This window comes from Wyeomyia smithii, chromosome 2, assembly GCF_029784165.1.
Source record: "Wyeomyia smithii strain HCP4-BCI-WySm-NY-G18 chromosome 2, ASM2978416v1, whole genome shotgun sequence".
In the NCBI taxonomy this organism is placed as follows: domain Eukaryota; kingdom Metazoa; phylum Arthropoda; class Insecta; order Diptera; family Culicidae; genus Wyeomyia; species Wyeomyia smithii.
Window position 1 is genome coordinate 108305325 of NC_073695.1, and position 21791 is coordinate 108327115.

Here is a 21791-nt window from a genome sequence, read left to right on the forward strand (position 1 = left end):
AACGGGCTAGTTAAGGGTTAACTGATGAATTATGATTTAACACGTGGTTTCAAAGTTTGGCTGCCCTATACGTTCCCATTTCATTTGATTATAATCGAACTAAGCAACCGTTATGTATTAAGTTGTTATTAAAACAACGAAATTCTATTATTTCAAAGATTACACGATTTATTTGAACATAACTAGTGTCATACGAACGAGTCATCTCTCAAACTTACAAATAACAAACTTCATAACAATTTGATATGTGGTTCAAAAGTTATGGAAAGGAAAGAAATTCAAAGGCTATTTAAAACTATACCTGCTTTGATCAATATATGTGGCCACAATATAATTTAAATTTGGTATCGTACCATTTGAATGTTCCCGGTATCGCTCGTGATTGAATTGTTCGAAATTAAAAGTCATTTCTTTTTTTTTCGCTATTTCTTGAGCATTTACATTACGTCAAATTTCATATTTTATACTTCTATTACAACATCATTATTTTAGAACAAAAAAGTGAATACACATTTATTGGATTGAAGCTTTCATGTAAATCTATTTTTACAAATAATAAGTTCGAATGAGAAAGGCTGGGTCTGACCGCTAGGTGGATTAATTTAGGTTTTATATGAATGTATCAAATAAATTGAAATTCTGAAAATAATAATAAAATCTAAGATTCTAATATTATTTTGAGGTGGGACTTACCGAATGGAAAACTACTCCGGAATGTACTGCAAGCACTCAGTCATTCTGCAAGGGGTCTTTGGAAGGTCGTTAGAGCTAACACCTTCTAGATCCCGAAACAAAGATGTTGCAGAAATTAAAGATAATTGCAACTGTCTGTCACACACACACACACACACACACACACACACACACTAGGGTGGGACAAAAACAAATGTTAGCTCCCATGCACTTTTCGTGTTCCTTATGGGTCCCATAATATCTGTGTAGCTTTTCAGATCGATCGGTGAAACACCCGATTTGCGCCCGATTTTTAAAGTTTCCATACGATTTTATATGGGAAAATCAACTTTTTCATAGCTTATTCTCGCCAGTTGCCTCCTAAAAATATATGGATACATGATATTTGTAGGAAATTTTCCTGGGAAAAACTCTTCTGAAGACCGTAAGGCGCTACGATGCTTGTAGAAACAGCTATTCACCCCAAACTGATTGAATGTCTGGCGAACGGCTCACCATTGAAATTTTTAAGCAACACTGCTACAGCATGCTGCTACTGCAAACTTGCTTAAGGGGACCCATAAGGAACACGAAAAGTGCATGGGAGCGAAAAAATAACACCATGGCTTTTTTCACATATAACCGTGTCCCAGTCTAACACACACACACACACACATACACACACATACACACACACATACACACATACACACACATACACACATACACACACATACACACACATACACACAGGCACACACACAGACACACACAGACACACACACATACACAAACCCTCACATACACAAACCCACAGATACACGTACACACACATACCTACATACACACACAAATACACACACACACACACACAGATACACGACACAGATACACACAACAACACACACAGATACACACACACGGGCACACACACAGGCACACACACGCACACACGCACACACGCACACACACATACACACACGCACACACACATGCATAATCGAGTTCGACCTGTATTAGTAAGAAGAGAAGTGCGGAATACAGCAGACAAACGGGCAAAAACACAACAGATCAATGCCTCTGGTCTCAGTGATATGTTTATGCAGGAAAAAAACATGCCTTTGTAGAAGTACCACAAACAAAAAAGATTTTTAGTGTTGATATGTCACCGTTTGTGGCAGAACACACAATAATATTTCTGAATAAATATTAGTAATTCATCACAAAACATCCCCCCTATAAAAAACCAAAGAATTTCAATTTTACAAGCTTTTCTCTCTATAATACAAAAAAGCAAAATACTTATTATACTCCACACAGTGACTGATAACTAGTTTTTGCTGTATGAATATAAATTGTAATTTCAATTAATATACTATTATTTCTTAATCTGTAAAAATAAACTTATGCACTCAATATTCCCCAAACTCCTCTATATTTACATAGTTGGATAATATGATGCTCTATTATCTATTTTCACTTACTTAGCGAAATTCGTGTGTTTTTGGCATTTTTTAAAACATTTATTGTTATTTAATTATTGTTAAACTATTTGAGTGCACGTAGATGAAATTCTAGGATCAATAAATGTTTCAAATGTTATTATTTCAAAACATCTTTTTTAAAGTAATATAATAATTTGTTATTCTAATTGAAATATGTATTTTATTCTACTTTTTTTTTTCTACTTTTATCCAGTTTAATAACATACTTTGTATGACTGTGCGCCAGAGACCACCGCAGTTATTGAATTAAATTGTGCATATATACCATATAACGTAGTATAAGCGAGGATTATCCTGGTAAAGAACACATTTTAATGTAATAAATTAAAACACTTTTTGTACCAGCTGTGGGAGTGTTCTGCATGCGTATTACATACGTGCGTTGCATGTTGGCCGTGTTCGTAGTGTAACTTCTGCTGTTTGCTACTTTGTAGTCATCACACGCATCTAGTTTTGTTTTCATTTTACTGAGCCTCAGACATATGCTGACAATATCTTAACAATGATAATTTCATGAGAACTTGGCAAAACTATCCTTAGCTTGAATATTGCACGTGGTTCTTGTATCTGTTGTTTGCGGCGTGTTTTTTTTTCTTCATCTATAATTTATTTGACACGGCACAAATACAATTCAATGTTTAACGGCGCCAATTATATCTGGTAGCTTACTTTCTAAAGTATCTTAATAACTAAAAGCAAATTTTTTATCCTCGCTGCCGACTACGAGCTGAAACTAAATCTAACTCAAAGCTAGAATGTTTTGTATTAAAAGCACTGATTTGTTGTTTGATGGTTTTCCATTGCCATAGGTAAGTAGCATATTGAATATGTTCCGCTGCTGGGCCAAGATATTACGGACTGGCATATTGGGTTGTCTCCCTCGGGGCCTGAGAGTATCGTGCGGGTCTAGTTGCTGTTTCCGGATCCGGGGTCTTAACGTGTTCTTGTCGTTTGGTTGGATGTAGGCGGAAGGGAATAGGATTAAACTGGGGCGTGGATGGATTTCAGGAAAACGTATATAAGGGACATGTAGGATAGGTCACGGCTCGCCAAGACATCACGAACAGGAACAGCCGGCTGCCTACTTTCGGCCTGCAGGGAAGCTATTAATTTAGACCTGGCGTCACGGTGTACAGGGCATGACCAAACCACATGCTCTATGTCGTGATAACCTTCACCACAGGCACAGATACCACTTTCCCCGAGCCCAACACGACGGATATGCGCGTCAAATCTATAGTGATTGGACATAAGCCGGGACATCACGCAAATGAAATCCCGACCTACATCCAACCCCTTGAACCACGGGTTCGTCGATACTTTGGGGATTGTGGAATGTAACCACCTTCCCAATTCCCCTCTGATCCAAGCATTCTGCCAACTGATGATCGTATTCTGACGTACAAGTGCGAAAAATTCATTAAAAGCAATTGGTCTTTCATAAATATCACCGTTTGTTGCGCCCACCTTAGCCAAAGAGTCCGCTTTCTCATTGCCCGGTATCGAGCAGTGAGAAGGGACCCACGCTAAGGTAATCTGAAACGATTTTTCGGATAAAGCACTCAGATGTTCCCGTATTTTCCCCAGGAAATACGGAGAGTGCTTAACATCTTTCATCGATCGGAGAGCCTCAATGGAACTGAGACTGTCCGTAAAGATGAAATAATGGTCCGTGGGCATTTTTTCGATAATCCCTAGGGTGTACTGAATTGCAGCCAATTCTGCGACGTAAACAGAAGCAGGATTATCGAGCTTATGGGAGACGGTTAAATTGTTATTGAAAATACCGAAGCCAGTGGACCCATCAAGAAGTGATCCGTCAGTGTAGAACATATTGTTGCAGTTGATGTTTCGATATTTATTGGAAAATTTTTTGGGATCTGCTGCATGCGTAAATGATCCGGGATTCCACGAGTTTCTTCTATCATGGATGTATCAAAAAAACACAGTAGAATCAGAAGTATTTGATAAGTCGACACGATTTGGAATATTCGAAGAAGGGTTAATATTTTGGGACATGTGATTGAAATACAATGTCGTGAAACGGGTTTGAGAATTAAGTTCGATTAACCTTTCCAAATTTTTCAATCACGGGACGGTTCAAGACCTCACATTTGATAAGAATACGAGAAGACAGGCTCCAGAAGCGGTTTTTCAATGGTAGTACTCCAGCTGAGACCTCCAAACTCATCGTATGGGTCGACTGCATGCAACCTAAGGCGATACGCAAACAACGATATTGTATTCGCTCCAGTTTGATCAAATGTGTGTTTGCTGCGGAGCGGAAGCAGAAACACCCGTATTCAATAACAGACAATATAGTTGTTTGGTAAAGCCTTATAAGGTCTCCTGGATGGGCTCCCCACCATTGTCCGGTTATTGTACGAAGAAAATTCACTCTTTGTTGACTTTTTTTCATCAGATACCTCACGTGACAACCCCAGGTGCCTTTAGAGTCGAACCAGACACCAAGATATTTGTGTACCAAAACCTGAGAAATCGTTTTACCCATTAATTGTGTTTGAAGCTGAGCAGGTTCATGCTTCCTAGAAAAAACTACTATCTCAGTCTTCTCCGGAGAGAATTCGATACCTAGCTGTAAATCCCAAGCAGACAAATTGTCCAAGGTATCTTGCAATGGTCCTTGCAAATCGGCAGCTTTGGCTCCTGTAACAGAGATTACACTGTCGTCTGCAACTTGTCTTATCGTGCATGAATTTGCCAGACATTCGTCGATGTCATTTACATAAAAATTGTAAAGAAGGGGGCTTAAACATGAGCCCTGGGGAAGACCCATGTAGCTAATGCGAAAAGTTGCCGAATCGCCATGCGTAAAATGCATGGGCTTTTCGGACAACAAATTGTGCAAAAAATTGTTTAAAATTGGAGAAAATCCTTGCCGGTGAAGTTTACCCGAAAGAATGTCAATAGAAACGGAATCAAAAGTCCCCTTAATGTCCAAGAACGCAGACGCCAGTTGTTCTTTGCGAGCATACGCCAGCTGAATATCTGTTGAAAGCAACGCAAGACAATCATTCGTCCCTTTGGCACGGCGGAAGCCAAATTGAGTTTCTGATAGTAGACCATTTGTTTCGACCCAGTGGTCTAAACGACGGAGTATCATTTTTTCCATCAATTTCCGGATACAGGATAGGATTGCAATCGGCCTATAAGAGTTGTGATCAGAAGCTGGTTTCCCTGGTTTTTGGATGGCGATCACCTTCACTTGCCTCCAATCCTGCGGTACAATGTTTTGCTCCAGGAACTTATTGAACAAGTTCAACAAGCGCGTCTTGGCATTGCCGGTAGATTCTTCAACAAGTTGAATTTGATTCTATCTAACCCAGGCGCGTTATTGTTACAGGATAGGAGGGCAACTGAAAATTCTGCCATCGTAAAAGGTGATTCTATCGCGTCGTGGCCCGGAGACGCATCGCGAACAATGTTTTGCTTAGGAACAGAGTCCGGACATACTTTCCTGGCAAAATCAAATATCCACCGACTTGAAGACTCCTCGCTTTCGTTGACCGCTACGCGATTCCGCATTCTTCGGGCTGTGTTCCAAAGAGTGCTCATCGATGTCTCCCTCGACGTCTCGTTCACGAGCCGACGCCAATATCCGCGTTTCTTTGCTTTAGCCAAACTTTTAAGCTTGGTATCAAGCTCCGAATACCGTAAATAGTCGCCAGGTATACCTCCCTTCTGGAAGGCCAAAAACGCGTCGGATCTTTGCGTGTAGACATCGGAGCACTCTTGGTCCCACCACGGAGTGGGAGGCCGTTCTTTGATCGTTACACCGGGATATTTCTTCGTTTGGGCTTGCAACGCGGTGTCGAGAATCAAGCCCGCGAGGAGGTTGTATTCTTCAAGTGGTGGATGATGTTGAATCGACTCGACCGCTTTTGAAATCATTTCCTCGTATAACTTCCAATCGACATTACGTGTGAAGGTCAATTGGTCGCATGCGAGTTGACCCGTTATTAATTGAAATAAGAATAGGCAAATGGTCGCTACCGTGAGGATCGAGGATTACCTTCCATGTGCAATCCAACCGTAGCGACGTCGAACATAAGGATAGATCCGAAGCGCTTGGGCGCGCTGGAGGTTTCGGGATACGTGTCATTTCACCGTTGTTAAAAATAGTCATGTCGAAGTCATCGCAAAGGTTATAGATTATAGAGGAGCGGTTATCATTGTAAGGGGAACCCCAAGCCACGCCATGAGAGTTGAAGTCTCCCAAAATCAAACGTGGCGAGGGAAGAAGTTCTATTAAATCAAAGAGCAGCCGTTGCCCAACCTGTGCTCTGGGAGGAATATATATTGAGGCAATACAAAGCTCTTTACCATGTATTGTCATTTGACATGCGACAACTTCGATGCCTGGAATCGAGGGGAGGTTAATACGATAGAAAGAATAGCACTTTTTAATCCCTAAAAGTACTCCTCCATATGGGGTGTCTCGATCAAGGCGAATAATATTAAAATTATGGAAGTTGAGATCAACATTTGAAGTTAGCCAAGTTTCACAAAGGGAAAATGCATCGCATTTGTTTTTATTTATCAAAACTTTAAACGAATCAATTTTTGGTAAAATACTTCTACAATTCCACTGTAAGACAGAGATAGAATCCTTCATATACGCAGTTGAATTAGGCATCGAAGGATACAATCGCTGCAAGGAGGGGCCATTGGGCAGTCAACTGCTTCAAAAATGATCTAACTGTTGGGAGGAATGCTGTAAGAAAAATTTTAATTGGATCGGGTACATTGAAAGTTTCAAAAATCCAGTCCACAATGTCAGAAAATTTCACTAATCCAGAGTTTGTTTCATCAACTGGGAGTGCAAAAGGAACAACTGGGGTTTTAGATGTTCCTGGCAGTTCTGGGAACTCCTTCTGGGACTTTAAATTTGCAAGCCCAGGAGGAGTTTGCTTCGGTTTTTCCGCAGCACTGTTTGATTTGTTTGTAACTTTCATTTCACTTTGGGAAATCTTAGGACCTTTTCTGGGAAGTTTAGGAGAGGAAATATTTTTCCTCTTTCTAGACTCCCCAGGATTGGCGTAAGATGTTCCCGCTGGTGAATCGTCAGAATCGGTTTCATCAGAGGACAACAGATCAAAAGGGTTTGATGTAATGGGAGAAGTGGTAACGGTCTTCTTCAGCATCTCAGCGTAAGAACGCTTCGAACGCTCTTTGAGAGACCTCTTTATTTTATCCCTGCGCTGCATGTACACCGCACATGTCGAGAGCTCATGCTGACTCTCCCCACAGTGAATGCATTTTTCAGCATTTTTACTGCAGGAATCATCCGCATGATTCTCCCCACACTTGCCACAACGTGCCTGATTGCAGCAGTAGGTGGCGGTGTGGCCTAACTGCTTACAACTCAGGCAGTTCATGACGCGAGGCACATATAATCGCACAGGGAGACGAACCCGGTGGATCGAGACGTGGCTTGGTAGTGCTGACGCGGCGAACGTAACTCGAAACGAGTCTGACGGAGTGTATACTGTTTTGACACCGATGATCGATGCTGACCGTAGTTGCTTGCAGTCGAGCACCTTTACATCGGGACATGTGTTGTTCTTAAAGCACCCTTTGGCATTTTGCAATACACACTCGACGGACAGACTCGAATCGGTTATGACACCGTCGATCTCCACGTCTCGTGCGGGTATGTAAACGCGATACTCGCGTGTGAAGAGCTCAGAGCAAGCTATGTCGTTGGCCTCTTTCAGGTTACTGACCACGACACGGAGCTTGTTAGGCCGGACCTTGGAAATTTCGGTCACGCCCTTGTACTCCTTCGTCAGTTCTTTAGAAATCTGCAAGATGTTCAACTGTTTCGATTTCGGTCCCGTCTTTGGCCGAAAATAGACAGTATAGCTGCCCTGGGCTCCGTCTGGGTAAAGCCTGGGGCGAGGGGGGACTGAAGAATGAACAGGGGAGTGGGTAACAGAAGGGTCAGTGTCAGAGGGGATCGGGGATTGTGGCGCGGGAGGCGAGGGATCTACATCCATCCCGCTAAGTCTAGCGCACTAGCGCCGACAAGAGGACGTACCTTTTTACTTCTCCCTTCCAGTAAGGTTGGTTGTCCGATCGTTAGAAGTTGCAGCCGTTACAGCCAGCAGCACCAATACAGCAGCACCAAACAGCCACCAGCAGCGAGCCAGGTGTGAGATCACTCCACACAGCGATACAACTCAACTGTCAACTGATGGCTTCTTCTTTTTCCTCTCTTGTGTCTCGTCCACTGCTGTAGCACAATTCAGCCAGCAGCCAAATCGGCTTACGCACCAGCTGGCAGTCACGATGCGAAACAGTTGCACAAAGGCGCGACCTTGAACCCGGATTTATTTCACTCGACCAGGCAAACAATGCCAACACTTGTTCACTCGTCTTTTGTTTTATATTCTATCGGACCGATCACCAAACACGTCCGATACTGATGCGTGTTCGGCACAGAATGGTTTGCGGCGTGTTAACCGGATATTTTACTATCGATGAAATTCACACTCAGGTGGAAGAGAGCAGATCACGTACGCAGGTCTCTCTAGCATTTTACTTGTCTGTAGTTCAACACAATAATAATCAACTTAGTAAAATCTCTAAGCATGGCTTTCGGTTTACACTTGAAACAATAAATACAAAAATATTCGAAGTTAGTTTTTAAACTTTTCTAACGTTTGTTCCAAGGTTTTTGACCAGCGCGATTCTTCAAGGAAGTAACGTACCCAACCAGTATTTGGTTACAAACCAATTAAAATCATTAGTGCTTAAAGCACTTCATTGCCCAAAACTTCTCTACCGTTAGTGTGCTGTGAGTTGTTTTAAGCTTGCAATACAGAACATTTAGGAATAATTTCCTGCTCAGTTAGCTCTTCGAAGCAAAAACACCTTCCGTTAATAACAGTAATCACTCGCATAGTGGAAACGCACAGCAATTACTCCGGATGCTTATACAGTGACTTGATAATTTCATAGAAGTGTACTTTGTTACATTATCTGAGCGAAGAGGTTGGTCGTTAATTAATACTGAATCGGAGATTGAACCAACAAAAAAACGAGACATTTTTAAACTTTGAATTACGCGAACTTTAGTGTCAGGATCTATCGTTTTAATTGCAGCTGACTATGTGAACTCTACTGTATTTCAAGTGCAAAAATGCAACGTATTAGCATGTTGATACCGTCACTTGCTTTAAAACTAGTCATGACTAGAAGAAATGATGATTGACATAGACTGGAACTGTTTTTTTCGAGCTCCATTCTTTCTGGAAGAACGGGTTCGCTAGTGACCTTTTGAAATTTTAACGATCTCGCATCTGATTGAGAAATATAATATTAATTGGTACTTTGGATGTGCTGAGAAAGGTATCAAAATTCAGTACAAGGCACATTTAATGTTAAAGCATTTTTCAAATGTCTGAAATACAAAAGAAGTGAATTGTGAACGATAAAGAAAAAATGATCTTTTGTTACGTTACGACGTTAAATATTGACATAATCATATACAAGAAAATATTTTTTATTTCTATGTTCCATAGCTTGGACGCTACTTGAAATGCGTCATCTATACCTACCACTTGTATAGCGTATTTTATTGTCAGCTGGAGATGGTTCAAAAACAAATGTTTTGCTTTGCTTCGTTTCGGAGTTTTTCGTAATTGTGCTCTCACAGTTTCTTATTGATGGGAGTGCTATTTTAATTTGAAAGATTTATGTTTTCTTAAAAGCCGCTATCGTTGCAGTTTTCACATCCTAAAAATGTGAGAACTTGAGAATAATCAAGCAGTTCGAAAGCCCCACAGAAAACGTTCTCTTCTTTGGTTGGAAAAATTATTTTTAGTGATACGGGAAGCAACTTATAGAGTAGTGCAGGACAAAAGTATGCACGGGGCAAAAGTAAGCATTCGCCTTTCCGAAACATACGAGTAAAATAAACTGGCAACATTGTATGAATTTGCAGCATTATTAAGCTTATCACGTATTTAAACACATAAGATTCCGTTTAAATAGTGCGAAGTTATTGAGTAAATTTTGTTTTGAATTATTTTGATCTAATTTTCTTAGTATTGAAAACTACGATTCACTCGAAAACAATAGAACCTAAAAAACTCATACCAGTTGGAAAACTCGTTGGAAAAAAATCATACCAATTGGAAAACTCATTGTGGGGCAAAGTAAGCATAAACTGCGGGGCAAAATACGCACTTAGTTTTTATAACCGTAAAAAATGTGTTTAATAACAATATTTTGTAGAGAAATTATCCGAGAACAATTAGTGATACAACAATACAATATCGCACGCTAGCCTGGGGGTAATGCGGTCTCGATCAACTAGATTAGTTGAGAGAATTCGTTATCGATATTGTTTTCAGCACATTTTGCATTTTTTAGAATAAGTACAACGATACACCGTGCCCCAGTGCTGAGTCGAAAAAATTTCCAGCTCGAAAAGATCCTCGACCTGATCGGGAATCGAACCCGATATCACAACCGTGAGCTAGCCGACCGACATCGCTAACCACAGAACCACGGGGTCCACTAGTGATACAAAGGAAGGTGAAAAAGTCGATTCTTCAAAGGTGTTTTTCTTATTCTCGGAAAACTGGAAATACATGAAAAAATCATACATAGAAGCCAAGACAACAAAATTGTTGCACTGTGTAATAAGCAAAATCGCATCGAACGGTCGAATATTGACCATTTTTGATTTGAATGCAACTTTGCACACGTATTTGGCTTAGCAAACAGAGTGTTTTTCACAGATTGAGTCAGTTTTTAGGTCCATTGGTTATTTTATAAAACGGCGTATGTGGTTTGGCATGGATTTTCATTTTAAAGCATTCAAAACATTGTAGCTCAGAACCCGTTTGTTGTATAAAAAAACTGTCTGAGAATGAGTTGTAAGGGAATTACTAATGCCCTGTAAAATAAATATACAACGCCCAAAAAACAAGTCTTTTTTTGACTAAGAAAAACATTAACAAAATTAACAAAATAAACACTACTTTTCAATTGACATAAATTTTTTTTTCTAGAGAAACAAAGTTATAACGCAACTTTTGATATAAACTCCAGGATGGAGAAATGGAAAACATTTTTTTATGAAAGGTTGAGTTTTTATACAAAATATTCAATTTCGACATTCTTCAAAATATTTGTACTCCAATAGTTTTGAACAATTCAAATAGTCATTCCAAATTGAAAAGCTCATAATAATTCGCCGCAAACCTTCGTAAATGCATCCGTTTTCAACTTATTTTGAATTTATGTAAAGAAAATAAGAAAATAAACACTAAACTATAAATTAATTTAACTTAAAGGGGGATAAATCTTGCACTCAAATATTGTTTTTTGTTGAAACTTGATATTATAATTTTTTTTGATAAAAAATTCTGGATGGAGAGGTTTAATGTAAACTTTTACTGGAAAGTTCAGTTTGAATGATTTTTTTGAATTTCACATTTTTGAGAATAATCAAATAATGCAGTATGATTTAAATAGTAGTTGCAAATCGTAAAGCTCGTAACAACTAACTTTCTACATGCATCCGTTTTTGAGATATTTCAATATTATCTTTTGATTAACTTAACTTATTAACTTTAAGTTTTCTATAAAAATACGTGCTTTTGTGAGTTGTTTGCGATTCTCCAGCAACAAGCAGGCATTAAAACCTATTCCACGAGACTTCTAGGATTTTTTCGAAAAAGAATTTTTTAAATGTTTTTTCTCAAGTTTTCGCTCGGTGATTTCCAATATCGTCTGGTGTGACCCAAGGTAGTGTTCTTGGACCGCTGTGATGACATCACTCACTAAAGCCTGCCCCGCTGTATTACCTTCACTATACCAGCATGCAACTCGTCGTTTTACTTCACGGCTCATATCGTTGTCACATGTCACAAGTGCACCAAGATAAACGAATTCGTCAACCACTTCGAATCGTTGCCAATCTATCTCCACCTCAGCACCAACACCACGGGGACTTCCACGCTCTCTGCCAGCTACCAAGTACTTCGTTTTGGCAGAGTTAATGACAAGTCCCAATCTCGCTGTTTCCTTCTTAAAAAGTTTGATGGTCTCCTCCACGGCCCCACGGTTGATACCGATGATATCGATGTCGTCCGCAAAACCAAGAAGCATGTGAAATTTCGTGATGATCGTACCGTTTCTTTCCACGTTTGCTCTTTGTACTGCACCCACAAGAGCGAGTAAGTTGGAGAGCGCATCCCCCTGCTTCAGTCCATCTAACGGTACGAATGCGGCTGATGTTTCGCCAGATATCCAGCTAACCGTTCAATAGCGCCTAAAAATGCTCCTCCCACCTGGCTGGAACCGTTGGTTTATCAATAAGCAGGTTGCCGTCCTTGTCATTACACATGACCGGCACAGGGAAATTCCTGCTTCTGACTCTGTTGACAGTTCTATAGAATCTCCGCACGTCGTTTTGAGCATAGCTGTCCTCTGCGCTGGCGAGCACCTGCTCCTTGTACTCGCGCTTCTTCCGACGCACATAAGACGGTCCCTATATAAAAGAGTGGCCAAAATCACCAAAATGCGAATTTCATATTCAGGATGTTTTGAGCACATGATTTTGTAGTGTTTTATCTATATTTTAATAATTTTTGAATGAAATCTTGGAACAAAAAACGGTTCATGTTGAAAAATGCCTTCAAAGTTACCTATTCCAGAAACGGAGAAAAATAGTTTTTCGGAATATTTTGGAATATATAAAAACCTACTAAAGCTATCATGATATGTTCACATATGATTGAAAGCTTATTAAATTAGTTTCCAAAAACAATATGGGTAATGGTATCAACCCTACAGAGTCAGTCGCAGGCCACATTGAAAATATGCGTAATGTTCCTAATTTTAACCATCAAAAACATTAAATGAAAGCACGTGTAAGCACAGCACCTGCTAGTGTGTCTGAGAGCCCTACTTGTGCCCTTCAAGAATATGTGTTAAAAGTTTGCGGAAAATTTGCGTTTTGGTAGAAAAAGATGATTAAAAATTTTCCATTTTTTGCAATTTTTGAATTTTTGGGTGATTTATCAACAAAGTTTTTCGTATATTATAGCAATTTGGTTCAAAACACACAAAAAAACGTGAAATTATTAGATTAATTGGTTTATTTTTTTTTTGTTCATCTATAATTTATTTGACACGGCACAAATACAATTTAATGTTTAACGGCGCCAATTATATCTGGTAGCTTACTTTCTAAAGTATCTTAATAACTAAAAGCAAATTTTTTATCCTCGCTGCCGACTACGAGCTGAAACTAAATGTAACTTAAAGCTATAATATTTTGCATTAAAAGCACTGGTTTACTGTATGATGGTTTTCATTGCCATAGGTAAGCACATGTTCCGCTGCTGGGCCAAGATATTACGGACTGGCATATTGGGGTGTCTCCCTCGGGCCTTGAGAGTATCGTGCGGGTCTGATTGCTGTTTCCGGATCCGGGGTCTTAACGTGTTCTTGTCGTTAGGCTGGATGCAGGCGGAAGGGGGTAGAACTAAACTAGGGCGTGGATGGATTTCAGGAAAACGTATATAAGGGACATGTAGGATAGGTCACGGCTTGCCAAGACATCACGAACAGGAACAGCCGACTGCCTACCTTCGGCCTGCAGGGAAGCTATTAATTTAGACCTGGCGTCACGGTGTACAGGGCATGACCAAACAACGTGCTCTATGTCGTGATAACCTTCATCACAGGCACAGATACCACTTTCCCCGAGCCCAACACGACGGAGATGCGCGTCAAATCTATAGTGATTGGACATAAGCCGGGACATCACGCAAATGAAATCCCGACCTACATCCAACTCCTTGAACCACGGGTTCGTCGACACCTTGGGGATTATGGAATGTAACCACCTTCCCAGTTCTCCTCTGGTCCAAGCATTTTGCCAACTGATGATCGTATTCTGACGTACAAATGAGAAAAATTCATTAAAGGCAATTGGTCTTTCATAAATTCCACCGTTTGTTGCGCCCACCTTAGCCGAAGAGTCCGCTTTCTCATTGCCCGGTACGAGCAGTGAGAAAGGACCCACGAATTGGTTTATTTGAATATCAATGTTTAAAAAATATGTTAAAAGTTTGAGTAAAATTTGCTTTTTTGTAGAAAAAGGTAATTTAAAATTTTTAATTTTTTATGTAATTTTTTGGAGTTTTATGAAGACTTATCAACGTATGTCATAGCAATTAAGTTCAAGAATATACTGGAAAAACTTAAAATTAGTGTGATTATTCAATTGTACACACTTAAGTAAAAAAAATATTTTTTTTCATTTTGTTTGAAAAAAAAGGTTAATATTAACAATAAATTGGTTTTCGCGTGTATCGATGTTTTTTTACCAACCCAAAGTTTTTTTCTGAAATTCATTTTGTTAACCCATTACAACATCGTTAAGAGACTTAGCGATTATTCATGTGAAATCATACTTAACCGAATAAAAAAATGAATTATTATCCCAAAAATGATTCCCAGTGTTTGTTTCATGAAAACAGGGCCATGAAACACCACACGCAAAACTTCTCTCACTAAACACAAATATCACTGCCAGAGTTAAACAGATGGTTCGAGCTTGCATTTGGGTATTTACTCGCCAGTTACAGCCGAAGTAGAAGCTGTGAACCGGATATGTCGGCATACAGCATAAACAAATGGAGGCTCTCATGGTCGAACTTTCCAACACTGCAGTCAGGTGTTTCATATACAAAATTGCATTGAGTTAACTGTCAATCTCACAACTACTCCCACACATAAACCCGCAATCTCACACATATTGTTATACTCTTGAATCATGCGGCTCATATGTCTTTTATAGCTGACTGATTCTAGTTCATTCCTTTGAGTCGGTCTGATTGCTTGTGTATGTGGAGGAAACAAAGTTTTTTGTGTGCTTTACAGTTCTGAAGTTTTATTCAAATGTTTTACGAAGAAGCGAGCAATGTCTTACGAGGATGTTCATAAGATCGATTTAGTGAGTTTGTTCATACAACCTAGAACAGAAAATGTTATAAATGATAGCATTGAATTGATTGATTGAACCGTTTTAAAACAGTTTTTTTTACAAACAAGACTATAGAAAACTGTATCAACATTTGCTGGCTCTACAATCGAGATTTGCTGAATCGTTTCGTCTTCGGTAGTTTTGTTTGAATTGAATAGCTTCACAACTTTCCTGAAGAAACCATATCTCTGGAATGCTCCTTTCAAAAGTTAGATTCGTGCGCCATCTCTGCGGACAAATCGCGAACTAACTCTCAAAGCCATAAGAAGCGTTTTACTATTATGTGCATCTTTGTGAAAACAGTAATCGTTTATCTCGTTCCACTAACGAGTTATTTACGTTTATTCGAAAACACAAGACATTTGCCTCAGTTTACGTGGTTTATAGACAGCCTCTTGTCAGTACAAAACTTTTCTTATATGTCATAATCGTCTGCAGTGGAAAACCAACAATTTGGCACAAAAAAATGAATTTTGGCCAGAAATTTCAATTTTCCGACCATTGTGCGACGGTGGGCTCTATTTTCAGCAGCTCTTGCCATCCTGTATCTCTCTCTGTTCTGACGGATAGCCGCAGTGAGCATGCGGGTCCTGGCACGGTTCTTCTCATCTGTCGCTCCCTGGCACTCGGCATCGAACCAGCCATTAGGCTGCCTTCCACGCGTAGTACCTGTAGTACGATGACGCGGTGGATGTTGCTCCACAGCCCATTTATAACTTCACATCTCCTTCCTCCTGCTGTTCTGCGATCCGTTGATCCAGCTCTCTGACGTATTCTGTTGCCACGCCATCAGCTTTCAACCGCTGAATATTGAAACGCGTCGTCCTCTTTGTGCGAGATTTCAGCACGTTCGACAACCGTGCGCGGATCTTACAAAAGACGAGATAATGGTCAGAGTCAATGTTTGGTCCCCGAAAAGACGTAACATCAGTAACATCCGAAAAGTGCCGACCGTCAATCAGTACGTGATCGATCTGGGAGCAGGCTTCTCCATTTGGATGCCTCCAGGTGTGCTTCCGAATATTCAAACGTGGAAAATAGGCGCTACATATGGCCATTCCTCTGGCCGCTGCAAAGTTCATCAGCCTCAGGCCGTTTTCATTGGTTGACTAGTGGAGGCTATGCCTTCCAATGACCGGACGGAAGAATTCCTACGTGTGCGTTTGCGTCTCCAATGACGACTTTGACGTCGTGTTTTGGGCACTCGTTATAGATTCGCTCAAGCTTGTCATAGAAGTCATCTTTGACTTCATCGGATTTGTCGTTTGTCGGTGCGTAGGTGTTGATTAAACTATAGTTGAAGAATTTGCCCTTAATCCTCAAAACGCATATACGGTCATCTACGGGCCTCCACCGGATGACTCTTGTTTTCTGATTTCTCAGCACTACGAAACCGACGCCCCGTTCTGCTGCTTTGCCGCCACTGTAGTAGATGTGGTACTTGAAGGAAGTGCGTGCAATAGGGTCCACTGCACGGAATTCCCTTTCTCCGGAATTTGGCCACCGAACCTCCTGAATCGCTGCGATTTCGACTCCCTGCCGCTGTAATTCTCGAGCAAGCAAGCCAGCCCGCGCCGGTTCGTTGAGAGATCGGACGTTCCAAGTACCCAATTTCCAATCGTTTACCTCAATCTTTTTCCGTGTTCGTAGCCTAGGTCTTTGCCGATTGGTCCGTTCCGTATTTCTAAATTCGTTGTTCGTGGTTGAAGAAAGGTTTCGGTATGCTACCTTACCAGGGTCGCGATACCTACATCCTGCTGATGAGGCTGCTATCTTAGGTGTAGCTGGCGGGATACAGTATTCCATAATTCAGCCGCCCGCTCCAGTTCAGATGCTGTTGTACACCGCCCTCATGGGGATACAGCCGCGTACGACCCCTTTCCCAGTCAGCATACGACCATAGTTTCCACCGAGGGTTGGTTACTCGATCTCCGCTAAGGTTACTCGTATTCCGGTCTGCACCACGTGGGAGTTGGGATAGGAGTTGCTGGACAGAGGTGAATGGCCGCATAAGGGTCTAAAGTGCAAGTGTCTAGCCATTTGCCAACCGGTCGATTACTCCTCTAGTGCCCAATACCGCCATTTGGCGGGCATCAGTCAAACCTCTAAAAAGCTTCAATAAATACTTAAAAAGTGTTTATAATGGTTCATAGTGATTTTATCGAAGCTCGTCTAGAAATTAATTTGGGCACTAGAGGGTTAAAGCATGCCTTTATTAAAATCCACACAAGTAGAATAATTTAGTTGTTAGAATATTATAGAATAAGTATAGGTTGGGCCATGCATTGGAGGTGTGTAAAATTTTTTATCAGTACCCGATCAAACGATTATTACAAACGGGTATCACAAATATATCTAAACTTGATAGAAATAACAAAGCCTGTAATATTCTTGATATACCAGAATGATAAAAAGTACAGAATTATATCAAATTCTGTTATCATATACTTGAATGTTCAAAAGTGTGTTTTTCTAAAGCATATTTATAACAGAATTTGTAATTCAATTGACAAAAAAGTGTACATTCTAACTAATTATGATCTTTTTCTACCGAAAACCTTACAAAACTTGCTATAATTTGTTATTATCAGTAAGTAATTTTGATAGAAATTTTGATATTTTAATTATTAACGAGACCAAGTTTAGAAAACAAGTTGATGCAAAAAGTGCGTAAGAAAATATCAAGATTTGCTATGATCCTGATATTTTTGACTGATTTGGGTAATCACTAGTAAATATCTCACAATTTCAAACAGGGGGCAGACCACGCCGTACACTGAAATCCGATCAATTTTCGACGCAGCGAAAACAATTGAAAGCCCGATGAGCGACACTAGAATTGCGAAACGTATAATTATGTTATCGTCTCAGTTTTCGCAAGTCATTCTTGGGTTGATTTTACTGCTTCGAGTTCAGCTCCGTTTGCTGTTAGCATGAAGTTGCCACTGCTGTTCGTTTCTATATGAGCATGCGGCGTGAAAGGTTCTTGAGCTGAAGAACCATTGTCAGTGTTCTTGTGCAAACAAGTCTTGGAGGGTTTGAAACTGCTATATTTTTATTGTAGAATAATACGGAGTCAGAATTGATGATGATGATGGGGTAGCAGCTGATTTTGCCACGCGTCGGATGGCGGCTGCGGTTGTTGGTGGCGTGCCGAATAAGTGAATGTTATGGACAAGTACGTGAGTAAGTGGAATTAATCGGTTCATCTCGTTGACTGCAGATGGATTTGTTGATTGCATCATTAAAGGCGGGAATAATGGAGGAAATTTCTATGCCAACTTGGCTGCAACTAACTTGTCAAGTTGTGTGCTATAGGTCGACTGTAGATGGTACTAATAACTTGTTAAGGTTAGGCCATTTGAAGTTTTTAATGGTCCTTAGATTATTGTATACTAAATGACAAATTGTACTACTGTGTTTTTTTTTTATTCTGGCTTATTTTCCGTCGGTCTATTGCCGCCACTGTTGTGGCCAATTACCGACGCCCAGGGAGGCGACTCCACACCCAGGTCCCTAACTCACGACCCGTTTATTAACGGACCGGCGCCAACGGCTTTACTTCCTCATGCGATGGAAGGCGTGATCCCAGAGATTTTTCGCCTCAGAAAATCTCCCGGTGTCGGCTAGGATTGAATCTAGACCAGTTGGGTTGGTTGTGAGTGGATCACGCCACCTCACAACCATCGACACCTATGTCGGCGGTGGGATTCAAACCCAGGCGTCGAGCGTGGTTGGCGGAGACGTTACCAACCACACTAGGCCCCCGCTCAATTGTACTACTGTTGTCGTGATTGTTTTTAATGTTTTCGAAAATATTCAACATAGAAATACATTCAACATAGATTCTGTTTTGTTACACTGTATTTTGACTTGCTTTCAAACGAAACAGTCAAAATATTCACATATCGTCAGCACAACTCAAAATTCATAGTTTCGAGAAAACGCGTTTGAAAATTTGCGTCAAAATTTTCTATTTTCATTTTCGTGAAAAAATTTAATTTTAAGATTTCCCATATTTATTGAACTTGTTTGGGTCTATCATGTGCATGCAATAAGTAAGTTATAAGAGTTGTAACCTCATTTTTCTGTCTTTTGAGGGATATTTTAGATTTGTGCAATAAAGGCACATCTACTTATATTTCTGGATATATAGTGAATTTTAAAACGGATCTTTGTGAGATGAAACTTAACTAAATTTCGCATCGTTTGCCATCAATAACTCAAAACTGCAAAATTTTGAGTTGTGCCAGTTTTGAATTCAACTGACGATATGATCTGACGAAAGTAATGTTCTTGAAGAAAGTGGAGCTGAATCAGACATAATGTTCAATGTTTGTCGCTCAGGACACCTGAACCTTTATGTACCCGGGTATTTTTCCAGAATTTATGGCTTTAAAAAACAAGGATAACCTCAACTCAGCCAGCTGAAACTTATAGAATGCTTCTAATTAGTGTAAACAAATCATTTTCCACCATCAGACTGTTAATAACTGCAAGGGGGTTGAAGGGGGGCTTCGAATTCGTTCACCCCATAAGTACTCGGCACGGACCCGGTTACTCACATAATGAAATGCTTTCTGCTTCTTCATTTCTTGACCGATTTTCGATCATGGCCTGTCAAAAGATTGGAAAATCTGTCTACTTTCAGGATCCATCTGGTTCTTGTAAATCCAGATCTTCGGGAGCATGTTCCGGTGAGACAAATTAGTACAAATTTTCAGAAAAAAAAACAACAACATTGGTATCAAAATTCATGAAATCACTCCAGGAGTTGATTTTCATTCATTTTGAGTCCATCTGATAAGTTGTCCGAAATGGCCACTTCGGAGCAGATTCCCGATTTTGAACATGGTCCCGAAGATCCGGTGATACGGGAACCATATGGGAACCAATGGCCCTTTAGGTTCCGTATGTTTAAAATAGACAAATTTTCCAATCTTTCGACATATCAAGATCGAAAATCGGTCAAGAATTGACGAGGTAACCCTGCCGAGTACTTACGTGTGTTAAAATTGCCGAGTACATACCGGTTGAAGAAGGCAAAAAGCGTCAAATCCGGAAGAATTTCGAATACTATTTTGATCAGATAAACAACTATTCTTTCAAATCAAATTTGTTAGCAATTATTACAAATGATGCTTTTTGACAGAACAAATAATTTTTTGTATGGGTTCCTTTAATTAAATTGCAATGTTAGGTGCTGCAATGATAGAGTAGTTTCAATAGTTGGTTAATGTTTACGAAACACCAGAGTACGTTTTTGGCCACTAAAAACAAGGAAGCTGTGTGATGGTAACTCGTTCTTGTTCAGTTCACTATTTAACAAGTTGCACTTTTAAAATGAATATGAATAAAACTTATTTTATTAAGTTTAGCATTTTATCAATCCTCAATATATATGAAAAAGAGTGGAAACAATTTGTATCATTCTATGATTCCATTGGCAAAGACATATAAAACTTAAAAAATACAATGTTTCGGAAGCTACTGTGCATTTTACAACATAATTTCCACTTTTTGTTTTGAATTTAGCTGTGACAAGTTTTATAGTTTCAACATTTCTCACCGTTTCTATATTTACTGTTGATCAGCTGATACAGAATAAGTAAAGCTCCCATAATTGTCATTTGATGTATGTTGACATTTGCAAGACTGCGAGACTGGTGACGAATAAACAGAAGGCACAATACTATATTTTCTACCACAACCAGCGTTTTAAAAAAAACTTGACACATAAGAACATTACATTTGGAATTAAACACTACATTAGTTATTATAATTTGGTAACAATGAAATAATACAAATCACTTACATGTGTTTTATTTCTGCACAATTCGAAACGGTCAGGTTTAGTAATCTCTCGCAGTTTTTTTTTATCACAACACTTTTAGAACTTTTAGAAAGATTACCGCCAAATCTTTTCCCTTAACACTAACTTATAACAGCTTACGAGCAACAATATGGGACAACAACTAGCACTGCACTGGAGGAATTCAAACTTTATCAGCAATCGTGATGAGCCTATATCGAACCGAACCGAACCGCGTATAATGCTCCTTCGCAATAACAACAGCAGGAAACGGTCCGCACCCGGCGCACGCTCCGTAGAGAATAAGTACCTTCGATTAGCGTCTCGGGAACGGAATGGAATTCTGCCGCTATCGTTTTAGCGAGATGCTAACAAATCAAGACAACTTTATCTACCTGGCCACAGCGAGCGATGAGCAACGGGAGAATGATTCAGCATCTCCCAGTTGTTGTGGAACTTTTATAGCCTGTTAACCATAGAGAGCATTGTTCTATGACTCGAGTTCTGGAGAAGAGCATGTTTAATGGATTCCGGTGGTAATGATTTTCTTCATATCATAGGAAGGATATTTAATTACAATGACAGCAAAAATCACTAACGAAGGCAAGATAGAGGATGCTGCGCAAGGATGATCGTCATTTTTCTCCTTGTGCAGTGGAACAAACGCCTTTGGGTGGTATTCCTGCTTGTGGAATAACTAGTGTTAATGATCTTGTTAATGAAACAATTATTCTACTCGCCGTTGACTGGTACGATCATGCTTTAAGGC

General features: G+C 39.9%; 1 protein-coding gene across 1 annotated transcript in view; it reads right to left on the bottom strand.

The window, feature by feature from the left end:
- The window catches only part of LOC129725521 (phospholipase B1, membrane-associated), a 36320-nt gene extending 14902 nt beyond the window's left edge, over positions 1-21418 (bottom strand). Inside the window, exon 1 of the mRNA XM_055681477.1 lies at positions 21026-21418. The gene's annotated coding sequence lies outside the window, so the exon portion shown is untranslated. The remainder of the gene's footprint in view (positions 1-21025) is intronic.
- Positions 21419-21791: the final 373 nt, after the last annotated feature.